The 25,541-nt window shown below is 41.8% G+C and overlaps 1 protein-coding gene across 2 annotated transcripts in view; it reads left to right on the top strand.

Moving 5' to 3' along the window:
• The first annotated feature begins 3,625 nt into the window (after positions 1 to 3,625).
• IL1RAPL1 (interleukin 1 receptor accessory protein like 1) overlaps positions 3,626 to 25,541 on the top strand; it is a 695,023-nt gene continuing 673,107 nt past the window's right edge. The window contains exon 1 of one of the 2 annotated variants that reach the window (XM_033052373.1): positions 3,626 to 3,906. The gene's annotated coding sequence lies outside the window, so the exon portion shown is untranslated. The other variant, XM_033052374.1, reaches the window with a different exon arrangement.

Genomic DNA, 25,541 nt, shown 5'->3' on the forward strand with positions numbered 1-25,541 from the left:
GCTGTCAGACTCATATCATGTCATAGTTCTACTGTATATGCACACTCAGCAAGAGAATGTGCAAGTGCTGGTGTTTTGTGTTACCCTGTTTCTCCCACTGCATTTGCTAAAAAGTGGGAAATAAATACACAGATGGAAACAATATTTACTACCTAAAATCCACAGGAAGGCAGCAAGGAATCATGACCTGTCAGTCTTTGGACCCTCTGGACAGATTTGCTGGCAGGGTAAGTGTGAGGCCATGAAGTTTTGTAGAACTCTAGTAGCTCAGGGTATCAGCTCTTGGGAAGTACCCATTCAAGCAGATTGGATTTACCCACCAAGAGCTTTTTGCATGATGTTAACGTTCTCCAGACCCATATACTGTCACCCCTTTCATTTTAGATATGTATTACTTTTAGAAAAGGAAGCTTACTTTGACTGCACTGTTTCACTTTCCCTGATACACATTAAATGTGATGAGCCTTTTAAGACACACACTGAGGTATAAATGAGGATGTGATTTACTCCTCTTCCTTTTCTCAGGGGACACAAGGCATCAAGATCACAAACATGGTTCAGGTCCAAGATACACTACTCATTCACATTAAACATTTCAGCATGCACTTAATGCCATGGAATTAGAGCAATGTTTTCAAAACAGACAAGATTATGCTTTTGTCTTTGGTGAAATATCTTGAAAACACAAGTCATGATGAGGACAAGGGAGATCCCCTTCTATATTATAAAAACCATACTTACATACTTATTAAGGGGAGGATGAAGCCAATTAGAGGTTAGGTATGTGACTAAGAAAAAAAAAAATTTCTTATGCTTGTGTCCATACAACTACATTGCTATTCACAGCAATTCAGTAACTGAGAAATGAACCAAATCTAGTCCCTTTAACCCTGGGATAAATTTAACTCAAGAACACAGGTGGTTGGTATTCTGCACGTGTGAATGGTCTACAGCTTTTCTGTGTTATTCGTCTGATTTCAGCCATTTTAGCAATTCCATTGTATTTTATTCACAGCTTTTGGCTTCCACCCTTTTTCATTTTCCGTTTCTTCTGCCAGACAATTAATCAGCCTCTCTGGGAACTTATACAGGTCCCTAGACCACTGTGTAAGAACACCTAACAAACATTAATACCTTTTTATCTTCACTGCACCCTTATGAATAAGGGCAGTACTAATTCCCATTATACAGAGAGGGAACAAAAGGACAGAGACATTAAATGACTTGTGGAAGAGAACTCTGTAAAGCATCAGGAACTGAAGGCAAATGGTTAGGGTTAGCCCCAGGCACCTCCTTCCTACTCTGCCCTTTGCAGACTATGAGCTGCCTCAAGCATCTGTCGCTCTGTCAAGGCACAAGGAAGACTCTTGGAATTCCCATCATGGAAGCGCCTGTGTCTGTTGTCACATCTCCATGGTGAGAAAGCAGCTCTCCCAAAGGATAATGGTGAGAATCAAAGTTGGGAACCCCTCTGTCTTTCCCTTTCACTCTGTCAAACAGCTAGGACGCATGGGCTTCTAAATCAAGCACCCAAACCTGCTCTCTAAAGTATATGGTATGAGTCATTTAGCTAGCATAAAATGCCCTATACTGATCCACAAAGAGCATCCCAAAAAGTTTTTCATGTCTCTTTTATCTGCCCACGCATATGGATCACTCATCATAGTAGTATCTGAATGTCTGGTTTAACCAGTCACGTTATTTTTTTTGTTTTAACATTGGATTTTGACTACTGGTTGCTGCAGTCACTTCTAGTTTTATCTATCTTTTTATCTGACATGAAGAATGCCATTCTGTGATAAGGCGACATAGGGTGGGGTGGGAGCTGTTGTAGAATTTGTGGAACTTGCTTCCACCCCTCCTGCAACCCACTGCCTCTGCATGGCATGTTATCTGGCTACTGATAATCCTTTATCATGTTCCATAATAAAATCATATTCTCCCACAGGTTGCTTTTTCTTTTCTCACTTCTCTTGTAAGATATTGGGGGTTTAATAACTGTGGCAGTTTGGATTCCTCTCTGTGGCCCTACAAGAAGCCAGGATGGATTAAGAGGTAAGTGAATGTTGCCTAGTCTCTTTGTCCTGATTTTGGAGAGCGTTGTTTACAAATATATAAACATTACTGTAGATGTTTATCTCACATTACTCAGCTATTTCCTGCTCCTCCACACTTTCACCCCATACAATGGGTTGTAAGAGTTCAAAATGCCCCTGATCCAACCCTGCACCTACGTACAGGCAAGTCTGTCTCTTCCCTGTGTGTGTGCACCTGGAGGGTAAATGCAATGGAAGAAGGGGTGCCTACTCCCCTGCACCTTTGTGCAGGAATGGGAACAAATGTATTGAAGGGAGTGTCAGAATTTGAGTTATGTTTTATAGAACATTTGTTTAGTATAATAAACATCTGCAAATGACTATTTATTTCATGAAGTAATTAACATTCCTAATTAGATGCACCTTGCAGCTGCTGTTAATCTTAATTGGCAATAATGCAGTTACATTTTGATACATATCTTCAGAAGAGTTACAGAAGAGAAGGGGGGAAAAAAATAAAGACAAAAATCTGAAGGGAAGGAAATAAAACTGTTCCCACACAGTTCAGAGAGTTCGCACAAAGAAGATCCCATGGCAACAGCGAGGCCCACAGTTTGCCTTATAAAAATCCAAGAATAGATAATGTATCATCTCTCCTAAAACACTTCGCTGGGGAAACCGGAGGGGAAGAGCGGGGAGAAAAAGAAAATAAAGCACGAGAGGTGAAGCGGAGCAGGCTGACCCCCGCGCGTGTTGCGCGTCCGGCGCTCCCCGGCCGTGCCCGCCCTGTCCCGGCAGCGCGGAGCGGAGAGCGGAGCGGAGAGCGGAGCAGAACCGAGCGGAGCGGAGCGGGCCCGGCGCTGCGGAGCGAGGCGGCGCAGGCAGCGGGCGGTGCCGGGGCGGAGGGAGGCACGGAGGGAGGCCCCGCTCCCCAGGAGTTTCTCCAGGATCCCTGGCAGGCCCTGCCGGCGCTCCCCCCGCGGCGGAGCGAGTGCGGCGGTGTCCATCGGGGGGCAGTGCCGGCCCCTTCCCGCCGGCCCGGCGGAGGGCGCGTTCCGCCGAGCGAGCGAGCCCGTCTCGTAGGAACACAGGGATCGTTTATGCACTGCAGTTTCTCTCGCCTCTCTCCCTCCCTCTCTTCCTCTGCTCCCGAGGATATTTTGGGTGGATTGTGGTTATCAATCAAGACCTCCTCTTCTTTGCTGATCACTTGTCATTTTCGCCGGGGATTAGTATCGTTCGGGGCAAGCGGACAACTGATTTTTGTTTTTTCTTTCTTCTTTTCCATTTGGAGAATTTTCCCCCAAACCTCCCCCCCTCCTTTTTTTTTTTTTTTTTTATTTTTTTTTTTTATTTTTTTTTGGCTCTGCGGTGCGGGTGCTCGGACCCGTCAGGCACCCACCCCGGCCCCCCCCCGGAGCGTTTTCCCCACATTCGCCCAGCAGCAGGAGAGGAGCCCCCTCCGGACCGTCGCTCGCCGGATACTTGTGCGGGCAGCCGGGATCCGGCGGCGCGCTGGGCGCGGAGCTGCCCGCGGGCGGCGCGGGGGCCCCCAGGCCGGCCGCCCCCTTCCCCCGCCCCCCCTCGCCGCACCTGGATGGTACCTCCCGCCGGCGACGCGGGCACTTTCTGAACTAGGAAGGAAGGGGCGACTGGGGGGGCGGGGGGGCGCCGAAGTCTGTATGGAATTACCTGCGCCCGCGGCGGAGCTGGCGGCGGTGGATGGATGGGCGCCGCGTCCGCGGCACTCGCGGCCAGCTGAGCCCCAGGAGTAAACACGGGGCTTCTCCGGCCGAGTGCGCAGTGTGGTGACCGGCACTCGCCTCGCTGACTGATCGCACCGGAGGAATATTTCGGGAGACTCCTGTGGGTAAGGTCATTTTATCCAGGCAAAAGCCCGGCATTGCTAAACTTGGTGGCGGGTGACTGAAATGGGCACTTTCGGGATTGCTGCATTACCCTGATGCGAGGGGCTCCAGCCGCTATTGGCAGTTAAGTGGAATAACTGCAGTAGGTCTTCTGGTGAGTGCTTTTTGCGATAAATTAAAAAAAAAAAAAATCCTCCCTCTGTATTTATTCATTCTCTGGATTTGGGAGAGCACTGTAAGAGCAAGGAGTCTTTAATTGTCCCTCTTTATATTTTTTATTTCCCTGGCTGAAGTACATTTGACTGGCAAGGGTATGTGACAGCAAAGAAGCTCTCTGTGATGGAATCTAATTAATATGAGATCGGATCCCATCCTCTGCTTAAATAGATGTTTCCAACTCTGTGCAGCGTTCTGCTGCATTTCATAGCTGCAATGGAGGTAGAGAAAAATCTGCTTTTCAAGTTGTTAAACTTTAAGGTGGTGATCTTTATTGATCGTGGTACAGTGCACTGGTGCTAAAGGGGTTAAATGCCATTGGTAATTTGGGATTACAACTGTTCTTGTAAATCCTTCAAGGAAATTATAAACTGAGGGGCGGTGAGGACAAAATCCCCTCAGCTCCATAGTAGAGAAATAGCATAAATGTCACTAGCCTGAAAATATCTCATCCAGCTGCTCTTACAAAATATCTTTTTTACCCAATAACTTACCTACTGAAACCTCGGACCACGTGTATGGGAGTTGGAAGATGTGCAAACAGAGATGCTATCTTCGGTATTTCATACATACATGCATCTGGCTGAGGGACTGTGTGGGAATTCATTCCTGTTACTTGTGGTGTGAAGCGAGACGAGAGAAAAAGGAAAGATCATCTTCTTAAGAACAGAAGCGGGTGAGGGAAGCACTTCAGCCTTTAAAGATTTAAAGGGATCCGAGCAATGCACATTGGTAATCTCTCTCTGCAAAATCAGTTCTGATAAGAGGGAATGGGGGAAGGTTGAGGGAATCGATAGTGATGACGTTGTGCAGTGCAATGCACTGCAATGCTAAAGTTACATGGTGTGTGCGAAAATATGTACCCTTATGTACTGCTGGTGAGTTCATGCATAATGGATGGAAGAAGATATGCAGATCTGTCTGTAGGAAGATGGATGTATTTGTGCAAAGACGGTGATTATGTAACTTGATTACATCAGTGGCATCAGTCGCCGATAGTGGAATAATATGCTCCTATAGCGTATCGATCACTTGGCTTAACTTTGTAGCGCTCCCGGCAGCGAGGGATGGAGACCTGGGCAGAGGAGGGGAGATCCTTGCTGAGCTCCTGACGAGGGGTTTGCCTCTTGCAGGCTGCCTTTCGCATCAGCGTGCTGCTGGCGGAGTTTCCCCGGGACAGGGAGTTCACAGACGAGGAGGAGGAGGAGGAGGGGAGGCTGCCGAGCGCTGGCTCAGCCACACCCGGGAGAGGCTCCGGGAGCCCCGGCGGTCCCGCGGAGAGCCCCGGCTGCGCGCTCCTTCGCAAGGTCACACCAACCTGGCGCTTGGGTGCGCGGCAGCAGCTGGGCGGAGGAGGAACCAACCCGAAATTCAGATTGATGCTGCTCCTCTCCTCGCTCCCAGCCCGGCGTTGTGCTGACCCCTGTCCCTGCTCCAGGCAGAGCCGTGCCCGGCTGTGCGCGGCGCCCGGCGCTGGCAGCGCTGTGGCTCTCGGCGGGAGCAGGGACTGCTCCCAGCTTTGGCAGGCTGCTGCCTCAGTGTGCTACAGTACTGCGTGACTGACGTGGGAAAAAAGTACTGTCGGACACAACAGCTTCGTACACCTGTTACATTTACAGGGACCGAAATGAACGCATTTCGAGCATCTTACGAGTGAGTGGGTGAAGAGCAAAGGTGTAACAGGAGTCCCATTGGTTTAACTCAGACTTTTTTAGCAAATTGTCCTCAAAGATAGCAGCATCAGGATATGCCTTAATGCCCCTTTTAGAATCCTGAATCATTTTCCCTGTCTGTTCAGGGGAGGAGGGGGAAGAGCACTCCTTGAAGATAGATAAGCTCACAAAGGCACTGCTGTGGGCCCATACCTCTAACACATGCATTTTCTGAAAAATGTAAGCCTGATGAAATCTTAACTCAGCTGAAATGAGTGATCTTATCGTCACTGACCTGTGTCCTTCTCCACTTCACTCTGAATTCATTCTAGCAAAATGTCACTAAAATACTTTTCAGTTAAGAAGAGGTGAGGGCAGAGTGCGTTTTACATCTCTTGATAAACATGATCTTCACATACCTACTAGATTTAATGCACTATCAAACTCACGGTAATTTTACCCTACAGCAGCCTGAAAAATCATTTTTCCTCCTTCCCTGAAAATATCAGTATTTTAAAGTTGGTTCACCATTACTTCATGACTATATTCATATTTCTGGAGGATAGGTCTGGGCAAGCACTGAAAAATCCTGCTAATGCAGTTTAGAGTTTGACATTCATAGAGTATACTGAGTAAATTGGGAAAAAAAGGATATGAAGTTAACTCTGTTTCCATCCTTCAGGGGTCAGAATAACACTATGGCAACTGCTATGCATTGCTACAGCTCTTATAATTTTCAGAAATGTCCATTGCATACTCTCTGCCACACAAAATTGCAGGCATGCTCTTTCCATTGATTCCTTACAGGACCCCTTGTGACACACAGGCTGCATACCTGTCCCACCCATCTTAAAGGAAAGCACAGTTGTCTCCAGAAGGTGTTATAAAACTGGTGCTGTAGAGGAGTAGGCACTGACAGTGTAGGAATGTATCACATGATACATGCAAAGTGGCATGCAGCATCCAAGGATTTGCAAATTCAGGACAATAGAGAATGGTAAGCAGCTAAGTTTTATTTATAGATTAATTTCATTGTTGTAATTAGCAATGCCCACTTGTTAAAAATAGAGGGTTTCAGCTCCAATGCAATATCTCTTCAGTTTGCACTAAATGTAGCTTTTTTGAGAGGAAACTTTCCTTGCTGAAGTAAAGCTGTAAATCACTCGGACAAATGAAGAGGAAATGTGAAGAGAAATATTTACATAAAATATTCCCAGGCTCCAAATCTCAGACCACTGAAAGCAGTGAGAGTTTGGCCACCCACTCCTCACTATTGCTGGAGAGCTGGCTTTTAAAGAAAATAGCAGTGCATGAAGAATAATCTCAGTGCTTTCCTCTGAAAAAGCAGGCTTCTGACTGTCATTGTCATAGAAAACAGTAGACTTGTTTTAGTGCTGATAGGGAAATTTGAAACAGGGCAGATCTTAATGAAACTTTTTACTATTCAGTGATATTCTTGTAATGTATTCAGAATAATTTTTGTGGCCATTATATTGAACCCATGTATTAGGAAAAAAAACAAACAAAAAAGGATAATTAACTGAGGTTTTCCTTCAATGTATTTGCACTTACAGAGAAGTGTTTGGATATACTTCTGTGTTTCATAACAGCTATGATATTTAGTGGCTGGGAATCTTTTTATTTTTATAGTTCACACTGCATGATAATATATGGCAATTGAAACACTGAAGCTCTGATTAATATGATTAAAAACTAGCAACTTATCTAATGGTGCTGAAGTTGTAAAGTTTAATTATAGAAGCACCATTTGCACAGCTATAGGTAGGGCTGTGTCAGAATTTCTATTATAAAGCTCTGTCGTGTTTCCGTCCATGTTGTGTCAGGAGTCCATGAAATAAGAATTCACAGTAGAGACCATAATGCCTGTTTTAGGTCACTGTCATGGCCTGTCAGGTCAGTAACCCATGTGTTTCTCTAAGTCTTTATATCAATGTCTACAGCAGCACCAAAGCAGCCATTATGCTCTATCAATTCAAGTAGATTCTTTTATTTTAAAAAGTAATTAAATATGCAGTGATGGACCACAGTGACTTAGTGACTCATGAGGGGTCATTTAACATATAATTTTTTTTAATGCATTTTCATATAGTTTTCATACTTCTAAAACAAAAACAGATGAAATGCAGCAAATAATGCTTTTTGTGGCAGCTTAAAATTAATTTGCATTTAGGTGAAAACTCTTTTGGGGGAGGGGAGGAGGAAGGAGAAAATAATGAAGATGAAAATTTGTGGGTTTTGAATGTTAATATTCAAGCTTTGCATATTCCCCTGAGGTAGTCACATATGGAACTCCATCCTGCAGAAGGGGAAAATCCTGTGTCATTTGTCAAAGCTCTGTAAGACCAGGGCAAGGAAATCAGATAGTGCTGGTTCTCTTTTTTAACATTGAGTACTCTCTTTTTCTAGGTCTTGCTGTACCTGTGTATTATAGGCACTCCTAGGTCATTTCATGGTGCTAAATAGCACACATATTTGTGCCTCAATAACTGGGTCTGAACAAGTGAACCAAGGGTGTCAGTCAGTCCTACTGCTTTATGTGCTTTAAAGCTTCATGTTTATAGGAACAGCACACAGACATAACCATAATCCTTAAATAGTTGTAGCATCAACTGCAGCATTAACTCACAAAGATTTTTAAATTGGGAATGAAGTAGGAGAAAGGGAAAACATAAAAACATTTAGGTTTTTCCAGTGCAGTAGATATTGTTTCCATTTTATTTTTTACTGCTGGGAATAATTTAGGAAATGCTCAGTGTAGCTTATGGTAAGAAATACAGAAACCTAATTCATGTGTTGAGAAGACCAATACCATCGATACAAATCTATACAATCAGCAGGCAACAAGGAGTAGTGGTGTCAGGAAATTTTCTGTTCTCTGGTCCTTTACAGCTGTCCACAGTGAATAGACCACTGTGAAAGAGGAAGAAGATGGAGACTGCAGAACAGGTTGAAAAGTTTGTACATGTACAGACAATGCTGAAGTATCTTCTCTGTCTTCTGAGATAGAATATATTTCTGTATTCCTCTTGTCTGTTCTTTCCTAGAGATATCCAGATGTTTAAAGTTGTTGCAGTTCTCAAGTCCCACTGCTCTTTCTTTTCTTTCTTTTTTCTTTTTTTCTTTCTTTCTTTTCTTTCTTTTCTATCTTTTCTTTTCTTTCGTTTCTTTCTTTTCTTTCTTTTCTTTCTTTTCTTTTTCTTTCTTTTCTTTCTTTTTTCTTTCTTTTCTTTCTTTCTTTTCTTTTCTTTCTTTTCTTTCTTTTCTTTCTTTTCTTTCTTTTCTTTCTTTTCTTTCTTTCTTTTCTTTCTTTTCTTTTCTTTCTTTCCTTTCTTTCCTTTCTTTCCTTTCTTTCCTTTCCTTCTTTCCTTTCTTTTCTTTCTTTTCTTTCTTTTCTTTTCTTTTCCTTTTTTGGAAGATACTTAAAATCTTCAGTGCAAGGGCCATCAACTTTTTGTTTTCATGCCTGTTTCTAGTCCTGCAATGAGATCCTGATCTCTCAGTTGAGATAACTTGACATCCTTCTCCATAAAATAATAAATTAACTTGTTTTCAGAAGCATGAGAGAAATGATGTTTTCTGTTAGGTGAAAAGACTGAAAAGAAAAGGCCAATAATTTTAGAAAAGACTGATAATTTGCAGAAATCAGACTTTGCTCTAACAGACTAAAAACCTTTGAATTTCCATCAAGGATCCCACAATGCTCTTGCAAGACTGACACCAAGGTAGTGCAATTGCTGTGTAAAGCCTCAATGTCTCAGTTTCCCCTATTAAGTTCACTTAGTAATGTGTGCTTAGAGTGTCAGTAGCAATTTCTTCTCAATCCCAACCAAAAGTTCAGTCTGTTTCAGGGAAAATGAAGTTGTAGTAATGTGCATCCATTGTCATGAGCAGGGAAAGGCTTCTGCTGCTGGTTAGGAGTGGGCTTAACCAGCTCTGACCTGTCTGAGTTCCCAGACCATTTGCCTCTGACTGAGAATTGCTGTGCCTGAATGGTGTCAGGGACCTGCACGTACATTTGTGCCTGCCTGCATCCATTTGACAGTGCACCTTTGCTGGGTTGGACTCTGAGCTCAGATCATATGCCTCAGGGATAATTCCTACACCAAGATCTGTTGGTATGATGGAAGCCTTGGGATAGAGCCACAATGTCTGCACAGGAATATGTTTGGCCAGGATGCTTTTGTGTGGCACTGATCCCTGGCAGCAGTTTTAGCCCTGTGTCTGTCAGGTTGCTGCTCAGTGCACAGAATTTCAGGATGGCAGCAGAGCACAGCTGTTACCATACAGCACCTTGGCATTCTGCATCTTCAACTTTCCTTTAATGCTTTCTGTCTCTTTCCACATTAAAACTTTTTTTTTCCTCTGCCCCTCCCCAAAGTGTTTTGCTCATTATAGAATAACTGGAAATGCATGGCATTTCTTTTGCAATGCAAGTTGTGCATGTGATGGAGATACATATGTTTGTGTACCTCTTTCAATAAGATCTGGGTGTTCAGAATACACGGAGTTTGTTTTATTCGACATCTCTCACAGAACAGACAAGGCCTGTGAACTTTCTCCTAGACATTTTTTTGGTGATCCCATAGCTGGAGGTGGTATGCTTACAGCAATGTTAAATCTGGCTGGCTGATTGGCACTGTCTCTCTGCACCTACATATATTTAGTTATCATAGAATCATAGAATATGCTGAGTTGAAGGAGACCCATCAGGATCATTGAATCCAACTCCTTGACTGTGCACAGGGCACCCCAAGAGTCACACCATGTGCATGAGAACAATGTCCAAACACTTTCTAGTCTCAGACAGGCTTGGTGCTGTGACCACTTCCCTGGGGAGCTGTTCCAGTGCCTGACCACCCTCTGGGTGAAAAAAGTTTTCCTGATATCCAACCTAAAACTCTCTTGACACAAATTAAGGCCATTTCCTTATGAGAGTGAAGAGATTGTCACCTCCACTTCCCCCCACAAGGAAGTTGTGACTGCAGTGATGTCTCCCCTCAGTCTCCTCCTGGCTGAACAGACCAAGTGACCTCAGCCACTTCTCATAAGGTTTCCCCTCCTAGCCCTTGACCATCCTCATAGCCCTACTTTGGATGCTCTCTAACAACTTAATGTATACTTTCAGGGATCATTTCTGTAGCTGGTCACTAGAGGAGAATTATGTGCATGTACACATGCACAGATACAGGTACCTATGTGTATGCCTGTGCACATATGCCTTTACCTGTGCGCTTACTCATATTCCTGAAGGAAGACTGAGAGCAAGCATAAGGAGGAAATACTCTCCTTATTCTTTATGCTAAATGGAGGAAAACAAGAGTCATTCAAACATGATCTGCAAATGCAGCATATTTGAACACAACACAAATGCATTTTGGAATGTCAAACTAGAAGCATATTTTGAAAGGACTGTCAAAGGTCTATATGTTATCAAATGTAATTTTAGAAATCTGCATGGTAGAACTTTGGAAGGTGCAATCTAAATGTTTCCTGTATATCTCTCCTAACAGAAAAAGATATAAAATCTTGTCCATTGTTGTGAAGAAACTCAACCAAGGTATTTTCTCGATTCACAGAAAAAGAAAGCTTTATATGTGTTATAAAAGAAATGTAAAACTTTGTGTTTCTTGTATAACACTTTGAAACTTTTCACTCCCATACTCAGTATGAATAATCCATCTGTCTTAGGTAACTGCTTATCCAGAAACCTATTAAGCAAGAAGAAAACACCAGAAAATGGCAGTCAAAAAAAAAAAATCTTCCATATGAAAAGATTCCCATGTGAAGAAAGAGGTGAAGGTTTTGTTTTTTTCAGAAAAAAGAAGATACAATATGGAAGAACAGGAGATACTGAACAGGCTGCTGTGGAAGAACAGGAATATTGAAGGCTATGGAAAGAAACTTTGGCTTATCTTATGCATTGTTTTCCTGATGACCCATAAAAATTAATTTGGAAAATGTAAAATGAACAAAGGAAAGCACTATTTGAATAGTTCATTCAAATCCTTTGTCTCTTATGGAGAAGGATACAGTGAGGAGAATACTGTAGTAGAATAGGATGGCTTGGAAAAACCAAACTTTTGAAATGTTACATTGTAATAGATATTTGAGTAAGAAGATTACCAGGCTGTGTAACAGATAGAAGGCTCTCACCCTGTGTACCCCAGTTTGGTGTAATCAGTGGATGTATGTGTCTGTGATTTCTGAAATGCTAAAGAATGCTTCTTCCAAAGGATTTGTTACTGCTTCCCTTGAAGGTCTGATGTCTGACTAGATGGACTGTGTGTTCTTGAGACTATAGTTCTTCACTTTCTGTTCATTTTACAAACCCAGCAGTTGTAGTACTGCTGAATAAAGATGTTATTAATGTTGACTGAACAGTCTAATTTTGCTATTTAAGTTCTCATTGCTGAAGTCCTGGTCCAAAACACAGTGATGCACTCTGTAGGGATTGGATCAATCTCCAGCTTTATCATCTAATTTCCTAATTTTTGTTATTTTCTGTGGAAAAAAACCCCTCAAACTGCTATATTTAATAGGTTAACATTGATTACAAAAAGAAAATCTTGTAAACTTTAACAGAATCCAATAAAGCTTGCTATGTTATTGACAGTATAAACAGCCTTATGAATTTCCATCATTAAGAGATATGCAGCCCCCATATTTTGTTCATTTATGGAAAGGAATGTTTAGTTTCTTAAAAGGTTGGTACACCATCCCTGGTCTCTTGTACTTTCAGTTGTTGTGATGAAGAGCTCAGAAAGATCTTTAAAATCAATCACTAGAAATATATGTAGTGTTAGTGTACATCCTGAGCTAGTTCTTTCTAAAAAATGGTCAGGTTAATCAAAATACAGATAGGTTCCAGTCTTTAGTTAGTTTAAGTTATCCTCCTTCATATTGCTTCTCCAGTACTTTATATGTATAACAATGTATAATATATTTATTATATAAATTAATCTATATTCTGTCAAAAGACAGTCACATGGCTCAATGGACAGACTCTCTACTACTACTTATGGTGTTCACTTACAAGGGTCCTTCCTTAATTACTGTTTTGTCTTTATTTTGTCCTTTTTTAATGCTTAAGACTTCCATATTAGCTAATGCAATGTATGTCTTTTATTTCTTTGGTGTCCAAAATCAGGCCCTTTCACTAGTTCCAAATATTGCTTCTCTGTAAAACTTTGCTAAATTTGTCCATACTTCAATTTCTTGTCTCTAAACACTGAAAGACATAAACATGTTCTGCCTTCTTGTGTTTTTAAGTGCTTCATCTATTTATAATATAAGCTCTTTGCTTAATATTTCTGTTTTATTATCTATGAAGTAGGGTTAGAGAAAAAGTTAATGTCAATTTTTCTTCCTGCCTCAGTGGAAATTAAATTTTTTGCCAGCCTTTGGAAATCACAGAAATTATTTCCATTCTTTCAGCCTCCAGAAAAGAAGTAATTTCCATGTTGGTTGGAGGGTGGATTTTTAAATATTTTTTATTTATTTAGCACTTAGATTTTGGGAGGATTGAATCAAAAGGTGCCATTTTAGTAATAAAATTTTAATGAAAACATTTTCTGCTCAGTAGAAAATTAATCAGGGAAGATATTTTCAGAGTACTTAATGCAAGTTCTTAGCAGAACAGGACTCTCAGCTAAGGTCTTTAGATGCTAAATAATACAAATATGAAAATAGTGTTGTGAGTCATACTACTGGGGGTGGCTGGGTCAGCTGCCTGTTTCCTAAATACTAATCAGTCTTTTTAATTTGAGATTGCTTCACTATTAATCTTCTCATTTTTCCCTGTTGCCTGAATTAATTATATATAAAATATGGATGGTCATGATTCAAAGGTAGCTTGTGGTTTTCCTTTCTGCCAGGGTTCAGGTGTAACCCACCTGGTTACCAGAACAAAAACATTAATAGTGATGGAGCTCTCTGGTTTTGATGCTGAACTTCGACTCTGCTTGCTCTTACTCATCAAGTCTTAGTCCAGGGCCGGGATGTCATGGGGAAGGCTGCTGTTGGGCTCAGTGTGTAATGAATTAGATTTGGGAATCTGAAAATCCCAGCAGCGAGGCTCTCTGATGTCCTGCAGCGCATTTGCCTGCGGGCACAGAGCCATCACCTGCTGCCTGCTCGCAGGTACAGCCTGCCTTCAGCAGCTTCCCAAGGGAAAACCGGAGCAGGGCAGCTCCTGCTCCTCTGGGAGATAATCCCAGAGCAGAACGCATCTCGGGTTTCATACATGAAACCTCTGCTGTTCCTTTCAGGTGTTGTGACTGGCACTGCTGAGCCGTGCTCAGTGCCATCCTTTGGGCTGGTCCCAGCTCTGGACCAGGCTGGAGCGCGGAGCTGTGCGGGGATGCCGGCGGTATCCCCATCCCAGCAGGAATGCCCAGCCTGGCGATGTCCCCATCCCAGCAGGACTCCCCAGCCTGGTGGCACTGCCCATCCCAGCAGGGAGTCCACAGCCTGGCGGTATCCCCATCCCAGCAGGACTCCCCTGCCTGGTGGCACTGCCCATCCCAGCAGGGAGTCCACAGCCTGGCGGTATCCCCATCCCAGCAGGAATGCCCAACCTGGCGGTATCCTCATCCCAGCAGGAGTCCCCAGCCTGGTGCCATTGCCCATCCCAGCATGAATGCCCAGCCTGGTGGCATTGCCCATCCCAGCGGGAGTCCCCAGCTTGGTGGCATTGCCCATCCCAGCAGGCATCCCCAGCCTGAGTGCTCCCTGCCTGGCCCTGCCTGTCGCCTGGAGACTTGTGCTTTCCATAGCTTTGTGTAATAGAAGACATTCTTGTCTGCTCTGACGATACTCGTGTGCGCTGATTTGGAATAATATTAAGTGAAGCAAGGGTAAACCGATTTCACACAGAATCTCCTGTCAGAGCTCTGTTTTGTCAAGAATAATGTCAGTGTAACTTCAGTGGAGCTGTTTCATTCGGCTTGCCAGATTGAGTCCAATGTGAACCTTCAACATAGATATTATTGCATTAATTTTAATGAATAAAGATCACAGACTTATTTAATTAACATAGCAAAAACCATTGTCAGCAAGCAAAGAAGTTATATTGCACAGCCACTCTAATGCAATCACAAGAGTATACTTTATGGCTATGAGAATATAATTTTCTTGTTAAAAACCTTTGATGTTTCTTTAAATATATAAAACCACAGGCAATGTGTAAATAAGGCTTCCCAGCCATCTCAATTGCCTCGTGTTAAAATTAATCTTTTAGCTTTAGTTTGTATTCATTTTGATCGGTTTCAGATAACACTGATGTATATATCCAAGCATATATAAAAATATAAGAGGTATGCATATATGTATATTTGTGGATGATACAATTCCTCCAAAGCCATCTTCCCCTGGCCCCTGGAACTTGCTATAATAGATAAGGTATCCTAGATACCAAGGTTGATCCAAATTCCTTAAGAATTTGGTCACTCTCCTAACACTTCGGAAGATAATTGGTTAGAAATTGGTTTATGTAATTGGTCAGTTTACCTTTAGAACTTCTCACTTAGATTGGACGCTGTTCTTTGTATAATCTTTTACTGGTTGTAGTTTGAGTCCTCCCTGAACCTATAAATATGGCTGTCTGCCCTTTGTTCCGAGAGAATCCCTGCTTGACCACCCTTCGCATGAAATAAAGACTCTTGAGGAAATCGTCAAGTAGGCCTCCGGTCTTTCTCAGCTGATTAAATGTGAGTTTTCTGAGAGATAGCTACATGTTAGCACTCTCTGGTCCTGGCAAATACCATCAGGGACTGAAAAAGAAAACCACATATATTAACTTCTGTTATAAAACTTAGGTGTTAATATTGAAAATACAACCCTTATGTCAATTTTCATATGTTATTTTGACCATAATTTTAATTATTTTATTTTATTTTATTTATTATTATTTTATTTGTGTGGTTAAGGGCTGCTTAATCACTAGAGTTTTACTTTTCTTGTGCTTTCCTACCTGGTCCAATAGACAGAGAATGCTCCTTTAGTTTGTTCTTAGGGAATTCGAGAGCACTGTATTGGAGGTTTGCCTACTCCACCAAGACCCACTGTGCAGTCTCACCTGCACATCTGGTTCACATCTTACACATTTTTCCATCCAAGCTCCCTCATGCATTGCCAGGAGCTGGTTCAAAGTTTCTGAAAGTCAAGGAGTCAAGGAGCCACCAGTCACCTGACTGGCAGTGTCTTGTCATGTACAAGACAGGCTGCTGTCTCTGTGCTAGTCCTGAATTCATAACTCAGAGGGAGTCTGTGTTTTGTAATAGGGGAAGCTCTGGGCAATACATCTTGTAGTTTGGCAGGAGCTGCTTGCTGTGTAGATGGCTTTGGATTACTATTGAAGTCATGATTTTAACAGATACTTTGGTGTGTTCAATCCCACTCTGATATAGAGTATGAAAACCATTGCTTGAAAGCTATATACATATGTATATAAGCCAGACTCTGGTTTGTCTAATAATGAAACCTGAATGCAGGAATGCAAATATATAATGTAGCCCAAAGTGTATCAGGCTGTATCTGTGCCACCTGAAATACGTAAATAAGCAAATTTATTGTTTATTTGGCAGGGACTGTGGTTCTACAGTCCTCACTTTTACTGTTATTGTTATTGACCTCTCAGAATGCTCTCAAATAAGCCTTCAACCTTATGCTTTGTTTTGATGAATGAGGATTACTGAATTTTCAACTAGAGACAGTTTACTATAGAATTATTAGCCTGTATTTTTTCTACCAAGATTGGAACAATATTCTTAGCTTAAGAAAACAGTTTTTTTCCTTTATTTTTTCCTTTACTGGAAATTTATACTATAAAGATTATTGCAGGATAGAGGAAAAATACAATAAAAATATTATAGAGTAAGATTGTATTCATAGAATAGCAATTTTTTGCACCTATAAACTTTATATTTTGTTTTGAGTATTATCTATTAAGGCTCTAATTAGAAAGAAAAAAAACAACCCACACAACTTCCCTCTAGAAAAAAGGGAAAGGGCACACCAGAAAGAAAAATAAATTTTTGGGATTAAATTTAGATACCCATTTATTTAAGTCCATAACTTGTTTTAAAGTACAAATTGTCTTTCTGCTTATCTTAGAGGGCAGATAGACCCTCTTACTATTTAAAGTTTATTTTTAAAATAGCTTCACTATGAAGGGGCACAATTTTTGCTCAGTCCTTATCAAAGAACTAAATTATACAAAACATACTGTTGAGCAACACTCACTTTTCTTTAGATGGTCAGAAATAAAGCAGAGAACCATCACTGATCTCAGTATCAAAATAGTATACACTTCTAGGGGTTTCCAAAAAATTTAGTTTATGGGACTCAAAAGTTTCATGAAAGAGTTATGGGAGTTTTACATATGGTTTTAGCAGGAGGCTGTGTTTTGTTGATGTCAGGAATTCTAGCTCACTTTTTCTGTCACATGGTTCGTGTGGTGCATAGCTTTCATGGTGAATACATGCACGAAACAAGAACTTATTTATCAGTTCCCATAAGCAAATGGCTCTGCACACCTCTTTTTTTAGTGAAAACTAAATTTTATTTGAAAACAAGAACATAGAGAAGAAAATATCCTTAAGTAGTCCTGTATTTTATGTGCTGTGATACACAAATAAATCCATGAATTACCTTCAGCAATGTGGAATTTATTTCTCTCTATCAGATGAGATGTTCTAGCTGTCACCGGTCGCTGACAGCGATTGTGACACCCTGCTGCACACAATGCTTGCATTATACAGAAATTCTCTGTTTATGTAGCACGTTGTTCCTGAGATTTCATACCACAGGTGAACAATTAGCTGTACACCTGCCAGTTAGGAGAACTGAGCTCTGCAATTAGATTGTGTGACAGGTTGTGATGACATTCAGCCTCCTTCTAGAGGCAGGCTGAGCTGGCAGTGCCTGGCTGGCAGCGTGCTGGGTGCCCCAGGTGGGTGGGCACAGGGTGTGCAGGCAGTGCACCCAGGAAAGGTGCTTGGAAAGCCGCAGGGGTGGTCAGCAGAGCGCTGCCTTCCCATCCTGTGCACCCCTGTTGTTACCCCACGTCCTGTGCAGCAGCTGACAGGCATGGGGAAGGCTGCTTCCAAGATGGATATTAAAGAAAAGCTATGACTAGTGAAGACGTAGACAAATCCTTGGTGTCAGACCTGGCATGGCTTTGGTTCAATCAATCTTTTCTGTTGCATACATCATCCCTAAGGAGAGATTCCTGCCTCCTTGGCCAATGTCACCTGCCCTGGTGACATCAGCTCCCAAGAGAAGGAGAGCTTGGCTGGGAGGCTGTCCCCCAGCACTGCACTCTGTGGCCAGCTGGCTGTGTGGCAAGGAGGGGGACCAGCTTGTGCTGGTTTTGGCTGCAATACAGTTCATTTTCTACAAGTGGCAGTGAGCAGTTCCTAGTTCCTGATGACCATACCCTCTCAAACAGTTTGCCTGGGACTGCAGTATTTGTCATTTGGCTTTGGGTTCCTTCTCAGCCACCTGTGGTGGACTCCTACTCTTAGTTATTATTATTACAGTTGTTTTTTTTTAATTAAGTTTACAGGGTTATTTTTAGTTTTATTTGTGTGAAATACAGCTCCCCCTGCACTGTAGTTTTTTCAGACACAGAACTGGGAGATATTGTATGTCCTAGGCTATGTGCAGGGATAAGATTAGGGATAGGATGGCATTAGAGGACTGCTCAATACAGACCAAACCAAGGCTGCCACCTTGGTGTTAGAGGCAGTCTAACAATGAACTGCCTTCCCTCACCTGTTGAGTCCAGAAACAGCAGTGAGCTCTCACATGCAGTGTAGATGATCCCTGTGAGGGAGTTTGCTCAGACTGTGCTGCTGGCAGTGCAGACGTGTTGCCTGACTTGGATTCCCAGGAGCAGAATGGGGTGATAGCATTTCTCACCTCCCTGGCGCTCTAAGGGAACAGACACATTAGAGACTGTGAGATGTGAAGATATGGTAAGCTGTGGTGTTTTGTGGTGTGATGAGAGTGCAAAAGGCAGACTCCTGTCTGAGAAGATGGATGAGTTCTCTTCAGTAAAGCTTTGAAACGTGCTGTATCCTTCCTCTGAAATGTGAGCTGGTTGTCACAGGCTCTGCAGTTGTTTCTGGGGATTTTGTTATGCAGATGGTACTTTCTGATTATCACATTTTAAGACTCACGCATGCATAAAAGGGAATAGTGAAATGGAGAGGGGTAATCTAAATGAGTAAGGAAACCATATTTATAAACAGATTTTTTTTTTCCCTGAGATACATTAGCTCACTCTGAGCCTTACACATTGAAACTCTGGCTATATCCAAGTTTATGGATACCTATGCATTTTTTTTTTGTTGCCCTTTGAAAAACCCCAGGAACATGACTGCCATCACTGTCGTGCTGTGAAGAGAGGTCCATGCAGAGCTGAGTACCATTCCCCCTGCCTGTTTCTCTCCATCAGGCTGGTCAGGTGTGTGCCTGCTGCTCTCTGAGTCGGGACTGGGAAGGCAAATGATCTCCAATGCAGGTCCCATTTGGGGCATCACCCTGTAACACATACAGTCTTCATAAGTAAGCTACAAACTTCTTTGTCTTGTATGCTCCTTTCCACAAATTGCCCTGCCAGAAAAGGCCTGGTGAAACAAAGGTTTGGTGAAATAATTCCATTTGACACAACCATACTTTCCATTTGTAGGAGAACTGCACTGCATTCAGCACTCTAGCAGATCATGTTTGTTCAGCAGATTTCAATTAAACGTGTTAGTGCTTTTAGAGGCCAAGCTGGACTTCTTCCAGAGCACACTTTTTATTTTCCACTCCATACACAGCTCCATAAAATGTCTTTGTACAGACAAAATGTGCATCTGCCTATACCCTTAGAAAGCTTTTGTGATTAAATTGTGGAAGAAATTCTTTTACCTTGCCCTGTCTGAATTGGAATAGTGTCTGCTTGTGGGAGGAAGCAGACATTGTGGTTCAGGTCTGGATGTGAATAGGGATTTAAATGTTGGTGGAGGAATTACTATGATTTCTTTCTCTTAAAAGACTGCCCATAATCACCCAGTTTCCATTTCTCTCTGTGTTGTGCATGCTTAGAACCCATGCCATACAGCTTACAAGAGAGAGAAATTGGATTGGGGCAGCTGGGGAGCAGGAGGTAATAACAAAACCATATTGGCAACACTCAACAGTATCCATCAGCTACTGCTTCCTTCTCAGTCTTTCGTAGGCATCGCAATGGAGAAGGGATTTGAAGGAGCAGACAGTGGAGTTCATTGTCTTTTTAGTCTGCTCAAATGATTGAGGAAGGTTATAAAAAGTCACCTCAGGCTTAATTTCATAGTAGCCAATTCTCACAAATTGTCTGTCTGTGGGAAGAGCACAGAGCTTCAGCAATGCCAGGCCACCTGCAGATGTCACTTAAGAAGAATACTGCCCAGTTTTCATTTGACTAGCAAAGCAATTAACTTGCTCGAAATCACAGTGGTTCTGTAAGTTGTTTTTAGTTACAGAAGAATAATTTTTTGCAAAAATCTGTATGAGCCTTTCAGAATTCTGTATCATAAATCACACCCCCATCGGTGGAATCGCAGTTTAGAAAATAGAAAACTATCACTAGTGAGGAGTTAAACATAATTTTATACTACACAGTATTCAGAGTATTTAACATATTTGGGCTTTTGGTTTGATTTTGGACTTGTGACCTCATATTAATAAACAAGTTTTAATTTGAAGGGTTTTTAATTTTTAATGTAGTTTGTGTCATTTTCCTTCATTAATCATCAGAAGGTCACATGGTACCAAATGAAACACCTTATGACATTCTAAATTGAGTAGATCATAATTATTACCTTTATCAGTCAGAAATAATTAATTGAATTGTGAGTATTGCTCATAGATCATGATGTCTGCTTCTGAAAAATGCATTGACCTATAAATTGTCCTTCAGTAGCCATCCCTAGACTAGACAGGAGTTGCCAGAAAAAAAATGTAGAAAGATGTCTTCTGAATGATGTGTGTTTTCACAGTAAAGCTGAGTAAGAAGGCAGCTATTCAAAGCCTCTTTTTAAGGTTTCCTGTTAGATCTTTTTTTAAAAAAGACAGTTTTCTATTTCTAGCATTAATTATCATAAATCACATATGAGATATGTTTAATTTCTTTATTTCTGTCTTGGTATTTCCATGTAAGACAGGATACTGTAGGAAAATAATACAAACCACAATTATTTATAGTTACATTTTCCTAGTGCCACATTACGTAAGTTTTACCCAAATACAGTAAAATTGTTCAGCAGATGATTCCTGAAGCAAGTATTTATTTTTGGAGGTTTATTTTACAACAATTCGTAAAATTTAATTTTCAACTGTTTATCATTTGTTGCTCAGGATATACTCCAGTTTTTAATGTATACACCCAACCTTAGGAATAGAGGACAAGGCCTTATTGTTATGCAATCCCTACTCTTTCTTAAAACAGTTTTCTTTTAGGCTTGTCCTTCTAATCTGGTTTCTGCTTTCAAGGCCAAAATAGTTGCTGGACAGCTCAGATTCAGTGCCCTTTAATTGACATGACTTTTTCTCTGACTCATTTCTGTTTCCTGATGGTATACAGAAAGAAATCATACCTTCTCTGATATTTATTTCAATAAGCAAGCTAAAATATTCTATTCCAATTAGACTTCTGTTATGTGCTTTAACAGCTGCCTTTGCACTTGTGGTCTGAGTTCCTTAGGAGAATACAGAAACCTCTACATGATGCCAGAGGAGGTCTTGCTAGTGCCGTTTGCAGTAGCTCTCCCACACACCTGTCTTCAAATGCAGATGCTAAATGTGCAGCTTTTCAGTAATATGTCATTCTGATTTGTCACTTAAGATATTGTACTTATTGCATGCAGGTTTTCTGACAGCTGTGCTTTGCTGTCAGTCTGTGGCTGCCCCAGCTTGTGATGCTTTGCCACTCTAACTTAAATGTGTATTTAGTGCTGACAATCTACCTAGAATCTGAACAGTTGCAAAAATTACTGCCCTGTCTGCTCTTGTAAGTGTCCTTAACAGTGGGTTTTCTTGTGGCAATGTGAGGAATGGAATTAATTGTTCATAAACTGGCTTAAAAACTCATCCTGGTACCAGAAGTATAGAATGTTTCAGTGCTATTTCATAGCATGTATTATGCAGGATATCATGGTAACTACTAGCATATAGGTGTGCAAGATTGAGCAGGTCATTCTTGCTCATGGAATCTGAGTACACTCACTGGATCACCAGACATAGTGGTATGTGTGAAGCTCAGACCTCATTGAATACATCTTATCTTCCCATAACAAGATGCTATATTTCTCATTGGTTCCTATAGTTATCAGATACTATTTAAAAATCCCCTCCTCTCAACTCTAAAACCATGCCAGAAAATCTGGCATTTTAATGCAAGTCACAAATACAGCTAAGAAAAAAATTATTCTTATTTTTTAATTTCAGACCTACAGAAACTTCACATGGCATATGTTTAGAGATGCAATACTCAGATACTTCATTATTAAAAAGTCAAGAAAGGGAAGAACAATCCACTTGGCATAGGAGGAGTACTAGCCTCCAAAAAAAGGGGATTCTAGGAAAGTCGAGTGATGGTAAAGTGTAGTATCAGCATAATTTTAAGTAATAAACCCCCAGGATTTGTCTAGGTTTAGCTGGAAGTAATGTAAATGAGCCTTTGTAGAGCAATTGTGTGTTTAGAGCAATTGTGTGTTTAGAGCAATTGTAGAGCAAACCCTGTGTTTAACGTCCTAAATACTTTCTTTGTGGTTCTTCAGCCTTATGGCCTCATCACATACAAATTTTTTGTGAAAAAACATTTCAACTTACATGCAATTAAGCTTTACTGAGGACGTAAAATTACAGTATAGCCAGTGTGAAATAGGATCATCAGTGATGGTGACATCTGTCAGACACAAGAATAAAACTACATTATGAACCCCCAGCCCTGATTGTATTGTCTCATTTGCATAACCAGTGTTAAAAAATCCAGTTATGTTAGGCACTTAGCATTTCAGAATGGCCTTTAAGCACAGGGATGAGGCTAGGAGGGGGCACCAGATAATTTTAAATTGTAGGATTAGGATTCCAGAAACCATCTGGATATGCAGCCGTGCCTGCAGGGGTGAACACAGCAGATCCATGGACCACTTCAGTTCCCCCCAAACCATGGCTGTGCCAGGGACAGTGCCAGCAGGGCAGCAGTGGGAATGGCTGCAGGTCCAGCCTTTGTGCTTTCTTCCTGGCTTTATTTCCTTTTGTACTGGTGCACCCAGGGAGTCTGGCTGACTGCAAAAATGCAATATACAGATAGTTTAAAAAGGACTTCAGAGCACCAGCCCCACACCACTTACACACCAGAAGTTCCAAGCTAATAACTCGCAACATCCTATAATTAATTAGAACAAGAAAAGCCCTAGAAATTATGATGTGCCACAGAAAGAGAACAGAGAAATCAAGGGCATTTAGGGTGTCCTAGTATATATATGGTGCAATGGTGAGAGTATGGACATAAAATTCTTTATTAAAGTAAATTAAGAAGTTTAAAAGAAGAAATTGCTAAAGCTATAATATGGGAACAAGTCCCATGTTACATAAAAATGGTATAATTTTTCTTCATTAATGTGTAAGATGGGAAAGGACAGATAGGAAAAAGCAGTCCAGAAACAATATGCTATTAGCTACATCAGACAAGGAGAGCCAAGGTGGGAGCACCTTCACAGGCCCTTCTGTCTCATCACTGGACATGTAGTGAAAATTGCTTTTCTTACTAATCTCAGGTATATTTAATCAGCTAGGTAAAGGTGTATTCATCCTGGCACAAGATGTAATAATTGCCCAAGGAAGCAGCAGGAGGAGGAAGGATTGCTTTGAGGCAGTTGCAGAAGTCTGGAGCAGCTAGCCAGGGGTGAAACAGTATTTCCAGAAGAGCAAGGCTGCTGATTTTTCAGGCTTATGCCTTCTCCCCATCACCTTAGGTAAAATTGTTTGGCATTTGCTAGTAGGAATACACCCACGTCAAATGAGTCTCCTCAGGCACCACCTGAAGAAAAATGACAGGAAAGGAATAGATGCTTGTTAAATTTTATTTTACTTGATTTTACTTTGCACTGCAGAAATTAGTATTGTGCATTTAGTGACGTTAATATGTGAGGTTAATGTATTCACACATTTACACATAATTTTCAATATTTTCAAGGAAAACAGAATACACATTTCTGTATCACTGGAGGAAACAAACTACATGTAGAACACAGGAAATTAGTATGTTTCCCCAAGCAGTAATTTTACAATATTTTCTTTTCCAGTTTCTAAAAAAGAGAAGATTTATATTGGTCCATGAAGTAAAGTTTAAACCACTCTTGTATACAAAAAAAAAAAAGTGAAATGGTATATTTTTGATGAAGTATGATGTTCTTTGTACACGAGAGTCCAAAGAGAATTCATGCACTTTTCTCTCAAATAATTTCTCCAGAATTCATAAAACCAAAAAACACTCTGAAGAACAACTAAAAAAAGCCCCAACAACAACAAAAAAACCCAAACCATCTGGTTTTGTGCTGGGTTAGCCCTGGCTTGATGCCAAAGCTGTTCTGTCACTCCCCTCCTGAGTAGGACAGGGAAGAGAAAATAAAATAAAAGGCACATGGCTTGAGAGATAAGGACAGGGAGAGATCACTCACCAGTTACTGTCATGGGCAAAACAGACTCAACTTGTGAAAATCAATTGGATTTATTACCACGTCAATCAGAGTAGGATGTTGAGGAATAAAACCAAATCTTAGAAAACACCTTTCCCCCATCCCTCTCTTCCTGGGTGCAACGTCATTCCTGATTTCTCTGCCTCCTTCCCTCCAGTGGCACAAGGAGACAGGGAATGGGAGCTGCAGTCTCTTGGCCCTTACTCCTCAAACTCTTATCCTATTCCAGTGTGAGGTTCCTCCGACAAGAGGCAGTCCTCAAAAACCTTCTCCAGTGTGAGTCCTTCCCATGGGTGCAGTTCTTCACAAGCTGCTCCACTGTTCCAAGGGGCACGTTCCTTCAGGAAGAGACTGCTGCAGTGTGGGCTTTTGTCTCCACAGGTCCTGCCAGGAGCCTGCTCCAGCAGGGGCTTCCCAAGGGTCACAGTTTCCCTGGGACATCCACCTGCTCCAGCGTGGGATCCCTCTGTGGGCTGCAGGTGGATGTCTGCTCCATCATGGAGCTCCATGGGCTGCAGGTGGATGTCTGCTCCATCATGGAGCTCCATGGGCACGGCTTCCTCACCGTGTTCTTCCCCACAGGCTGCAGGGAAATCACTGCTCCAGCACCTGGAGCACCTCCTCCTCCTTCTTCACTGGTCATAGTGCCTGCAGGGATGTTACTCTCACGTATTCTCATTCCTCTCTTTGGCTGTTGTTACACAGCATATTTTTCCCTTTTCCTAAATGTGTTATCCCAGAGGTGCTGCTGCTCTCACTGACTGGCTTGGCTTGGCCAGCAGTGGGTCTGTCTGTCTTGTAGCCAGCTGGCTTTGGCTCTGTCAGCCAAGGGGGAAGCTTCTGGCAGCTTGTCAGAGAAGCCACCCCTGTAGCCCCCCCATGACCAAAACCTTGCTCCTTAAACCCATTACATCTGGGTCAGAGTGAGCGTTGCTCTGGGCTGAACGGTAATTGAGCTGAATGTCAGGGAGTGTTCTCAGTTACATGAGCTGCAGTGGGCTCTGTCTGCCTTAGCACTTT

Source organism: Catharus ustulatus, chromosome 2 (assembly GCF_009819885.2).
Source record: "Catharus ustulatus isolate bCatUst1 chromosome 2, bCatUst1.pri.v2, whole genome shotgun sequence".
Classification (NCBI taxonomy): domain Eukaryota; kingdom Metazoa; phylum Chordata; class Aves; order Passeriformes; family Turdidae; genus Catharus; species Catharus ustulatus.